This window comes from Manis pentadactyla, chromosome 13 (assembly GCF_030020395.1).
Source record: "Manis pentadactyla isolate mManPen7 chromosome 13, mManPen7.hap1, whole genome shotgun sequence".
Lineage (NCBI taxonomy): Eukaryota > Metazoa > Chordata > Mammalia > Pholidota > Manidae > Manis > Manis pentadactyla.
The window spans coordinates 1,520,669-1,532,826 of record NC_080031.1 but is presented as its reverse complement, the minus strand read 5'-3'; the positions used below and the strand labels follow the sequence as shown (position 1 = coordinate 1,532,826).

The following is a 12,158-nucleotide window of genomic DNA, read 5'->3' as shown; positions in this document are numbered from 1 at the left end:
CAGGAGGGCCTTCCAAGCCTCAGAGCTTTCCCCGCGTCCTGCCCTCAACTTAGGGACCTGCCCGAGGCCATGCGCTCACTGAGGGTGGGACCGGGTCTTTTTCAATTCTAGGTCCCCTGCTGCTGACTCGTGGGAGGTGCTCAAAAAATAGTGATAAAAACATGAACAAAAAAAGGCTGACAAAAAGAGTGAAAACTGCGGTAGAGATGAGACGTCTGCCCCTGGCTCTGTCCCACCGCCACTTCCACCAGAAACGGCGACATCTCCGTGTGCGCAAGAGCACCTTGCTTCGGAGCCCATTTCCTGCCAATCAGGGCAGAGCCACTGAATCCCTGTCTGTGGTCTGCCCAGTGCGAGGGGCCAGGTGGGCTCTCCTCCTTTGGGACAGCACCGAGACTATGTCCTTTGAACTCAGTCCCCTCCACCTCTGCTCTGGTCACCGCCTGATGCAGGGTAGGAAGGTGTTCGGTGTGCCCTGCAATGGTGCCCATCTGCAGGGACGCTTTGCTGGCCTCCCCAGTGCAGCTGAGGGAGAATGCATCCCCCCTGCCATATGCTTTCACGGCGTTCTTCACCGGCAGCACTTTCAAAATGCTGATACCTGGGTCCCTCCCTTGGGAGATTCTCTTTAGTTGCTCAGGAGCACTGCCTGGGCATCAGGATTTTCAAAAGTTCTCCAGGTGTTTCTTAAAGTGCTGCCATTTTCTCCCCTTCGCCTCTCATAGTCCTTGGCATTCAAAGAATGTTTGTTGAATGCAGGAAGGAAGGAATGATGAAGGAATGAATTAGTGCAGGGCTTCCTACCCAAGACTGAGTAACAGGAAGACCTGGGAATGTTTTGCAAAGCGCACGAGCCTGGGCCCAGCACCGCTTCCCCTCGCCATGGCCCTGCACCCGACCCCCACCCCCAGGAACAGATTCACCGTATCTGCCTCATGTCAGAGTTCGTGAGCTTTGAAGGAAACCTCTCCAGGTGATTCTGATGTACAGGTCTGGCTAAGAAAATTGAACGCCTGAATCAGTAAGTGAATGAGTGAATGACTGGGACACGTGAGCTAATAGGAGGGGTCTTTCTTGGGACCAAGCAGCCGAAGGTGCAGACGGGGGAGCATTCTGTGTGGTCTAGGACACGGGAGGCTGTGTCTGCCTTTACGCGGGGCTTGTTCCCTTTCATTCAACTGGCGACATAAACGTTATTTGCTCTTTCCTCCCTCCTGTCCCTCCTTCCTTCTAGAAGCCAGTGATTGCCCCAAAACAGTCTGGCCTTTTCCCTCTGGATTCCAATTTGCAGGCCGCCATGCTTGCTGCCTTACTGTTAGCACACATCCTGGATTGGAAATTGAGGTCATGGTGAGGAGGGGAGACTAGGAAGGGGGGGAGGGATGAGCCAGTTTGGCGTTTGGCCATCCGCACCCTGTGCTCAGGACCTTGGCGCCCGAGGAGCCGTGCAGGCCATTTGACCTGCAGTCCTCAGGCGAGCCGGGGAGGAAGGAGACCAGCCGGCCGGCCCCGCAGGCGGCCTGCGTCAGCCGGTTCTGGGCCCTGCTGCTCCAGGACGCCCAGCGACGCGCCCTGGCTTCCCGGGACTGGGCTCTCTACACAGTCTCCCGGATTTGCTGCCTGCTCAGTGTGGCCGTGCCTGCCACCCCGCCACCTGCTGCCCCCATTCCACAAGGGTGCTCCAGAGATAAGACTCGGACTCTGGTTGCCTCTGGGACCAAGGCCCCCATTTCAAGATGGGGTATTTGTCAGGGGCACCTGAGAAGCAAGGACAGTCTGGGTTCTGGGCCAGGCCTGCCACGTACTAGCCTTGTATCCCTCTGAGCCTCCTTTTCTTCGTCTGTGAAAGGGGAATGGACACCTCCCTGGTTGGAGAGCCTCTGAGGACTGCGGGGTGACAGAGGCACCCGTACTTGGAAGGCGGGCAGGTGGTTTGGTTAGCCCAGAAGCTGGAAGATGGACCCAGTGACCTCTTCAGGTTACAGCCTTGTTAGGGAGACTTTGGTGAGCCCGGAAGACCGTGCAGGTGGCCGAGGGAGGTGAGGCTTAACAGCCCATTACCTGTGCAGCGGTCAGAGTGACGATGCCCTCAAGCGATTTGGAGGCAGTGAAGAGAAGGTGCTGATAATGGCCTTCTCTTTAGCCCCTCTGGGGCGAGTTTCTCAGGCATCACACATCAGTTTCCAGTGGGCTCCGGCTGGTCTGGCTTTCCCGGTGGGCATGGTGTAGAGCGGCAGAGGCGGGCAGGAGGGGAACAGAGGGGCATCCTCACATCTGAGTGATGTTGGCACTCAGAGCCGGAAACCAGGGCACTTATTATGCAATAGACGTAATGGGAAGGGCCGTGCCAGGGCTGCCGAGCTGAATTGGAGGATAAAACCAAACTAGCTTCAGGCTCCAGGGCTAGAGACTGGGTGGGGGGTGGGGGGTTAGGCTGAAGAGGCTCGTCAGCCCTGGTGGCCGGTGGTGAGAGCCCAGGGCTGTAAGGAGAAGCGGGTGACAGACTGGCCGTAGGGTGTGTAGGCAGCCATTTGAGATGAAAGGACCAGGTACTTCTCAGGGAGGAGCTTATTTGAAGAGGTGTGACGTCCTGTGCTCTGCCTCCTTCGAGGAAAGAGATTGCAGGTGAAGCTCGGTGGGGAGGCTCCAGGCCATGAAGGCAGAGTGGGCACGCCAGGAGATCTCCTTTCTTTCGAAGGAGACAGTGTGGCGAGCAGTGTGGGAGGGGTTTCAAGGGCCGTTACAACAGCTCTTCTTTCTGTCCGGATGGTCAGGAGCAGGCTGTCCTTCAGGTAAAAGGGGGCACAGGTAGCCTCCTGGCTCACAGATGTGGTGATGTGATCCGCCCTCTGCCGTGCCCGTCCGGCCGGACAGCCTGGGTGGTAGAGGAGGGGGCTTATGGGCCATGCATCTCGCTCGTCACGGCAGAGCCTGGCCCGCCCAGGGCCCCAGGACTGGTCTGCAGGAGCAGGAGGCTCACTGCCACTTTCTGATTTTCATGAACGACATTGTGAGGGTATCGCTTCCTTGTTCACTCTGCGTTCACACACACGCACACACGCACACGCACACACAACCAGAACCTAGCCTTGGCCAGGTACCGAAGCTCCGCCCCACATCCTCAAGTCCTCACTGGCAGGGTCCCATGGGTCATTTGCACAGGGGACTAAGCCCAGGGCCCCACTGGGGTGGGGTACCCCTTGGCGGCCTGCGACTCGAGCTGCTGGAGAGTTCATTCCTCAGCTACGTGCGGAGACAGTGAAAGAAGAAACAGGAGGAGGGTCTGAGCTGTGGAGCAGAGAATAAGCAGGGCAGAAGCAAGTTTCTCCTCTTTTTTTTTGTCCCAGTGAAGTTAGGAAAACTCAGCAGTATTGATGCCAGTGGCCAGCCTGTTGCACCTGCTACAAATGGACGGACTCATAGAGGTACTCATGACGACAGCTGCACTCTTGAGAAACTGTGGTATGTGTTGTATACACACCATTGTGTTTCCTCCTCTCATCAGATCTGGGAGGTAAATAGCATTTTTCTCATTTTACAAAAGATGAAACAGGATGAGGCACCTGCCCAGCCAGACAAGCAGTGAACAGCCAGTTTCCAGCCCAGTTTCTTCAGGCTCTAGAATCTTCCTGCCTGCTTACCCACCTGCTGTTTCTTGTTCTGCTGGGCCCCTAAGACCTGGAGTTTCAACAAACAAATCCCAGCTTCCTCGCCAGACCCGAACCCCAGCTCAGTTTCCGTTTGCACTGATCTTCAGCCGTCAGGGGATGCTGCGAGCACATTTCATCTGCTCAGCTTGCCTCCCTGGCCTGACTGCAGGGTCCCCCCTTGCTTCAGCCCCCTGGCCTCGGGGCAGGTGGTCCCGGCTAGCCCTGGGTGTCCACTTTGCAGCCTCTCCGTGGCTGCGGGTGCAGGACTGTGCCTGGAGGGTGAGGCGACCTGGCCACAGTAAGAGTCTCAGCAGAGGGATGACCTGTTTCTTTGATTTTTTAAAGACCATGTCTTTATTAACCCTTTGTTGTAAAATACTCTCTATAATACAGGCTTTGTTGAAACACAGCACAGGGCAGAAGCTAAGAGCAGGGGGAAGAAAACACAGATTTACCTCTTCAAATAGCAGCAACATAGTACCTGCCGACAAACCGCTGTTCATCGACGGTTCCCCTACCCAGGGACAGCCCAGCTCTTTCCAGTTTTTTTGTCATTACCAGCAATAGTGAAATAAGTAAATGTACACTTATATGCTGGTAATTTTTATTTTTATAGGAGAGTCTCCAAGGGTGGGATCTCTGAGTCAACATGTAGGGATGCTGTGTGTGTGATTTAGACACCATTGTTTCCATGGCGATGGCTCATCTGTGCTTTCTGGTCTTTTCTGTGGAATTACTCGGTCATGGAGCTTCCAGGAATGGAAACACCCTTTGTGACAAAGTTGACTTTCTTTTGTTCTGAGAACATTTTTGTAATGTTCTCTTTCCTTCCTGTTTTTAAAAAAGTTCCCAACATTCAGTAAAATCGAAAGAATGTTACAGCGAATGCCCATGAACTTGCCTCGTGTCTACCTATTGTTGACATGTTAGTGCACTTGTTTTATTACATATCTATCTGTTCGAACCTCTGGCCGTCCATCAGTCCCACTGCATTAGTTCCCAGGGCTGCTGTAAAGCACCACAGACTGGGTGGCTGAAGCAGGAATTTACAGTTTCACAGTCCTGAAGGCTGTATGTCTGAAATCCAGGTGTCAGCACGGCGATCCCTCTGAAGAAGGGTCCGTTCCGAGCCGCCCTCCCTGGCTTGTCGGTGGCTGTCTTCTCTCTGTGTCTGCTCACATCGTCTTCCCTCAGCGGATGCCTGTCTGTCTGTGTACTTCCCTTTCTCATAAGGACACCACCAGTCACACTGGATCAGGGCCCATCCTAATGACCTTTCTGACGCGATTACCTCCGTGAAGACCCTGTCCCCAGATTAGGTGGCTCCTGAGGTGCCGGTGGTTCGGATTTCAGTGCACAAATTTTGCAGGGACACAACTCCACCCATAACACAAATTTATTTTTGACGCATTTTGAAGTAGATTTCAGACATCGGTACACATCCCTCTAAGTACTTCAGCAGGCATATCATTAAGTAGAATTCTATATTTGTTTATAGTTTTCAAATATAAAATTTACATTTAATAAAATGCTCAAATCCTAAGTATACATAAGGGGGTTTTGGCAAATGTAAACACTAATGTAACGCATACTTCTCTCAAAATACAGGACTTTACCAGCATTTCAGGGAGTTCCCTCGTGTCCCTTTGTAGATAATCTTCACCCTTACCGCCCATGTAAGTTCATTTAAATTTTTAAATATGTGTTTCTAGTTGAACTTTCTAAAGTTCTGGTAGAAGTGTACAGCCCCACCAGGAATGAGTTAAGTGCTCATCGCCCCACTTGCCCACTTGTTCTGATAGTCATAATGGGAGCTAACATTACGGGCTAGCTGCCTACTCTGCGCAAGGCATATTCTAAGCTTCACTTGTTCTGAATGCTCCTTTCTTTCACATGACAACCTTGTGAAGTAAATATGACTATTCCCTTATTTTAAAGGTGAAGCTACTTAGGCACAGAGAGGCTAAGTAACTTGCCGCAGTTTACACAGCTGGTAATTAGCGATTTGAATCAGGTTGTTCGAATCAGTATTCTTTAGATACACATTTTGCCTATGTAATGACTGGAAGTGGTCTCTCATACTTGCTTTAATTTGCATTTCCATAACACAATGAAATTGCAAGTGCATCGGTCATTTAGACTTTTCTGTGAATTATCAACTCCTATCATTTTGCCCACTTTCCTAGTGAGCTATTGGTCTATTTTATCAATTTTTAAGACCTCTTTGCATATTAAGTGTATTGCTTATCCTTAATATATCATTCTAAATATTTTCTCTGTACTATTTTCTCCTTGCTTCTCTTATGTCTTTTGTCATAAACTTAAGAAAAATTTATATAGTTAAATAGCCCATCTTTTTCTCTTTCCCTATATGACTATTGGGTTTTTCATGTTTTATTTTAAAGGCCCTGTGCTTTTCTTATAAATTGTATTCCTCAATATTTTACAGATTTTGTCCCTTTTGGGAATGGGACTTTTTTTCCATTTCCATTTCTCACTGATTATTGTTGAATACAAAGAAAGGAAAGTGATTTTGTATGTATCTGTCTTGTTTCTAGTCACCATACCAAGTTATAGACGGTAGAAGTTTTTAATTTTTTAAAAAACTGGGTCCCTTGGACCTTTTATCGATAAAAGCATTACAATTACAAATAAAGATAATTTGTCTCCTCTAATATTTAAATGGATTATTTAATTTGGGGCATTAGCTAGATATTCCCAAAAAATATTTAATAATCTTGATGATAGTCCTGCCTTAATCCTGATTTTAATGGAAATAGCTTAGAAAGTTACTGTTTAGTATAAATTTCATTATTGATTTAGATATTCTTTTATAGAAAATAAGACATAAAATGCATGACCTTCATGTAAACAGTAAGGTATAACAGAAGTGAGTATCTGCTAACCCGCCACCCACTTAAGAACTACAAACCGACCACCGTGATTGGCTCTATCTGCCCCTCCTCTAGCCTATCCCATCCCTCCTCCAGCTCTGAAAAGATAATGGCTGATTTTCTGTTGCTTTCAGAATATTCTTAAGCGCATTTATTGGATTTCCTTTATTCTATTTTACTTAGCATTTTAATTAGGAATAGATGTAAATAGTTATCAAATGCCTTTTCAGAATCTGTTGTTATAACCACTTGATTTTTCTTTTCTTACTGGTTGAAGTTATAAATTGATTTTTTGATGCTGACCCTATATTAGCATTCCTGGAATAGTCCCTACTTGTTGTGATGTACTGAATTTGTGGGCCCTTTAGCCCCATCTAGGACAGGTGGTCTGGGTTTCTACTAGTGTTGTCAAGTTGATAAGTGGTAGAACACACTGTGATTTCTGCTTTTTTTAAGCTGGCAATTATTATCCTTCTGTTGATGTTTAAGGAGGCTATTTCCCTGTCCCCTAGGTTTACCAGTAGGACTTAGAGTGCAGTTCCCCTCCTGAACCACTAGAAAAAGCAGTATCAGACAGATCCTGCTTTCTAGAACTATTCAAAGTAGAGTCAGAGTTCTTCTCCGAACAGATTCACAGCCATCTGCCAGCTAAGCATCTCCTCCCACCTCCAAAGACCGCAAACCCCCCACTTCTCCTTAGGCCCAGGGAAAGGAAAATCTGGTCCTGTGTTGCTTGGCTCTTACCTGGGTCTGAGGAGAATATTGCCCATTCTCTCTCCTTATGATCCCTGAGATCTCACATGAATCTCTAGATGCCACCAGTTTGGCCGCCCCGGTCGTGGTATTATTGCATGGTGTTTCATGTTGCTGGAGATATTTCATACAGTACTCCTTTGATGTGTATAATTTATTCATTCTACAGTTGGGGGACTTTTGGGTTATTTCTAATTTGAGGCTTCTGTAAGCAATGCTTTGCAAATATTCCTATAGTCATTTCCTGATGTATATGGGCACGCATTTTTCTACAGTAGTATAGTCTGCTACCCCTAGCAATCTCTAAGACCTTTTCAGAGGTTCATGACTTCAAACCTTTTCATAAGATACTATTTGATTTTTTTCACTGAGTTTACATTTGCACTGATAGTGCAAAAAGCATTAGTGTGAGTCGTGGCAGTGGCACCAAACTGTAACTAGCAGTCATTGTATTATTCACCTCAATGTATCACAGTTTAAAAAAATGTCAATTCCATTGAAGAATGCCCTTTATTAGGGAGGAAAAATTTTTAATTGTATTGCATCTTAACCCTTCAGTACATGTCTTTTTAATATTCTGTGTAGCATCAAAAAAATAATCAAGTACCCAGGAAATATCTCATAAGGGCAAGGCCTCTATAAGGAAAACTTTGTAACTTCACTGAAGGACACTGAAAAAGTCTTAAATAGATAGATAAATATACCATATTCATAGATTAGGAGACTCCGGATTGCAAAGATGTTAATTTTCCCAAAGTTTATTTGAAGATTCAATGCACAAAGATTGCCGACCTTGTTTTACATTTTTGCAAAACTCTTTAATGTCTGGCTTAGTGGAAGACAGCTGGATTCCTAAATACTTTAAATTTAAAATTTTTGATCCTGTTATGAAAGGTCTCTTTCATAAATTTCATTTTCTGTTAGTGGCTGATATACAAAAATATCATTATTTGTCAGAATATTAGCTTTGTATACAGCAAACTTGTTCTTTGGATTTTCTAGATGCACAACAATTTCTCTAGTGAACAGTGACAGTTTTATTTCTTCATTTACAATCTTTGTACCTTGCATTTATTTTTCTTGCCTTAATGCATTGGAGAGGATCTCTAGTACAGTGTTGGATTGCAACTGTTATATCAGACATCCTTGTCTTATTCACCGTGTTACAGACATTCTTTTCCATGTTAGGAAAGCTCCTTCTCAGAGAGCCTTGAGCTGCCTCACTGCTGCTGCCGACCTACTTACCATCACACCCAGGGGTAGCCACAGATGGGGCAGCCTGTCCACGACCACGTGGCAACCGTGAGCAAGAACCCACCACTCCTGGCCTCAGCGCTGCCACACCAAGCCCTGGAGCAGCGGGAGCAGGGAGTGGTGGCCCAGGCAGCCTCCGCTCAGCTGTGCCAAGAAAGTCATCACCACAAGGGTTTTGGGAACACTGAAATGGTTCAAGTTAAGAAACAGATATGGTTTCATCAATAGGAATAACACCGAGGAAGATGTGTTTGTAGAGCAGACTGCCATAGGGAAGAATAGCCCCCGGAAGTATGTGTGCAGTGTAGGAGGTGGGGACTGAGGCTGCCGAGGAGAAAAGGGTGTGGAGGCAGCAGATGTCACAGGCCCTGGTGGAGTGACAGTGCAGGGTGAGCAACACACAGCTGGCCAGCACCGTTACAGACGCTGCCCACGTGGTGGGGCTCTCCGGAGGGTCACCAGCAGAACCGACAGAACACTGAGAGTGGGGGAAAGAATGAGCGACCAGAGAGTGGCCCCGAAAGCCGGGCCCAACAGTGCCCACCTCACCACAGGCCAGGTGCTCACCTCACCACAGGCCAGGTGCCCAGGTGCCTGCCTCACTGCAGGCCAGGTGCCCGCCTTACTGCATGGGGAGACCCTATGGCCACCACCACAGTTTTTCAGCCCTCTTGTGAAGGAAGAAGGGATGGAGGGTGCTGATGGCCAGGGTGCAGGAGAGCAACCTGTGAGACGGAACACGTGTCAGGAGTACAAACCACCCTCCTGCGGGGTCCTCCTTGCCAGACAGCCTGGAGAGGACGGCACTGAAACCAAGATGAAGGAAAACCAAGGAGAGGGGACCCAAGGTCAGCAGCCACCCAGCGTTGGTGCCACCATGTCCTCAGTTACAGTGCCAACAGCCAGGAACCAGAGACCACAGATGGCAGAGAGACCAAAGCAGACGATCCACCAGCTGAGACTTTGTCAGCTCCTGAGGCTGAGCAGGGCAGGGTGAATAAACACCACCTGACGTCTCCGTTGACTTAGTCATCCAACAAGAAGAAAAGGGTATGGAATTCCAGCAATGAGAAATGAGCAGAGGATTGGCACTCAGACAGTAAATGCTTGCTTTCTGCCCATTGACTGGGTAACTAGAACTGTCTGCAATATCTATGCAGCTTGGAGTTTTTATGATTTTTATCTGAAGATGTCTCTTTTTAATAATGACAAATGAGTTTTTTTGTTTAGCTTTTGTTGTTGTTCTTTAAGCCTGGTTTTTCTTAATACATCTTTAAAGATTTTTAAATTGTTTTATATCTGGTCAGGTTGAGATTTTTAAGAACTTTATTTTTAATCTCTCATAAAAGTTTACAACTTGATTTCTTCAAGAAGTCCACAAATTGCAAGGTCCCTTTAATAAAGATTTTATATGATAATTAATAATAATAATAGAAGCACCCTCTCTGCTTCTATTCAGCTAAGTATTTTTTCCATAAAATTATAAGTGTTTCATTTTGTGAAAGATTTCCCCACATCTATTGTGATAGTCATATGATTTTTCTCCTTATCCTATTAATAAAGTAAACTACTTTGATTTTTAAAGATTGAATCAGCTTTGCAATTTTGCATTAAACCCAACTTGTTCATCATACATATTTTTTCTACCAGTTGTTGGATTTCATTTCTAAACTTTTTTGTAAAACTTTGAACCTATGTTTGAGTGAGATTTGCTTATCATTTTCCTTTCTTTTAATATTTGTCGGTTTTTAAGTTTGAAAAAGACAGATGCACCCCTATGTTTATCGCTGCACTATTTACAATAGCCAAGATATGGAAGCAACCTAAGTGTCCATCAGTAGATGAATGGATAAAGAAGATGTGGTACATATACACAATGGAATATTACTCAGCTATAAGAAAAAAACAGATCCTACCATTCGCAACAACATGGATGGAGCTAGAGGGTATTATGCTCAGTGAAATAAGCCAGGCGGAGAAAGACAAGTACCAAATGATTTCACTCATATGTGGAGTATAAGAACAAAAGAAAACTGAAGGAACAAAACAGCAGCAGAATCACAAAACCCAAGAATGGACTAACAGTTACCAAAGGGAAAAGGACCGGGGAGGATGGGTGGGAAGGGAGGGATAAGGGTGGGAAAAAAAGAAAGGGGACATTACGATTAGCATGTATAGTGCGTAGGGGACACGGGGAGGGCTGTGCAACACAGAGAAGACAAGTAGTGATTTTACAGCATCTTACTACGCAGATGGACAGTGACTGTGAAGGGGTATGTGGGGGGGACTTGGTGAAGGGGGGAGCCTAGTAAACATAATGTCCTTCATGTAATTGTAGATTAATGATACCAAAATAAAAATATATATATATTTGTTGGGTTTTAGTGAACAGGTTATGCTTGAGTTGGGAAGCATTCTCTTATGTTTTTATTTCTCATGACTGTTTGTATAAGAATTCAAGTATTTTTTCCATAAGGAGCTGGTAGACTCTCTGCTGAAACTGTCTGCACTTGGAGTTGATGTGCAGAAATACGTCTATAAAACACTACTTCAGTTTCTTCAAGGCTTATATAGAATTTCTCAGCTTTTCTCTATAGTTCACTTAATTGAACTGTACCGATGGAAATACTAATTGCTTTCAGTTTTCATATTACAAAGGGTGCTGCAATGAAAACGTGTTTACCAGTATTTAACAAATTTGTGTCTTTACATTTTTAATATAATTTTATGAGATAAATCTTACAAGAAGACTTGCTGGGTCACAAAGTATGAACATTTTTAGCTGTCTGGTCCTGATATCAGACCATTCCTTTCCTAAAGAAGCAGCGTTGGAGAGACAAATGCCCTCTGTATTATTTATTGTGGGTAACAAATTACCCCAAAACTTGATGGCTTAAAACAATAATAAACACTATTATCTTCACAGTTTCTGTGAGTTACAAATTTGGGAGTGACTTAGTTGCGTGGTTCTGACTTGGGGTCTCCTGGATGATGTCAGCCAGGGCTGCATCTTCCGGAAGCTTCTATGACAGTGGAGCGCCCACTTCCAAGATGGCTCAGTCGTGTAGCTGGCGAGTGGGCACCAGACCTTGATAGGAGGCCTCAGTTTCCCTCCGTGCGGACTCTCCACAGGCTTCCAGAGTGTTGTCAGCACATGGGCACTGCGTTTCCTAGAACAAGCGGCCTGAGGGAGACAGAGGCCGGGGGACAAGGAAGCAACTGTGCCTTTGAACCAGCTTGGGAAAACCCGTACCTTCACTTCCGGCATGTTCCCTTCCAGAGGAGCAAGTCCCTGATCTGGGCCAAGGAAGCAGGGTTAGACTCCAGCTTTTGAAGGAACAAGTGTCAAAGAAACTGTGAGTGAAATTTAAAACCATTACAGCTTCTCTGTAAGCCTAGTTTAAGTGGATTGATTTCCTTGGCATAAGCCTCAAAAGTATGTTTCTAAGAGATGTTCTCAGTCCATCGAAGTCACTGAGGCCAATGGGACCAGCTGGTGGGAGTGTGGACCGGGGGCTACACGCTGTCAAGCCCCTGCTGCCCTTAGTGTCCAGTGTCTTTAGTGTCCTGGCTACTCTCCAGGCTCAAGATTGATGTCTTAATTATG

General features: G+C 46.3%; 1 pseudogene; it reads left to right on the top strand.

The window, feature by feature from the left end:
• The first annotated feature begins 206 nt into the window (after window positions 1-206).
• LOC130680459 (Y-box-binding protein 1-like) lies at window positions 207-9,879 on the top strand (annotated as a pseudogene).
• Window positions 9,880-12,158: the final 2,279 nt, after the last annotated feature.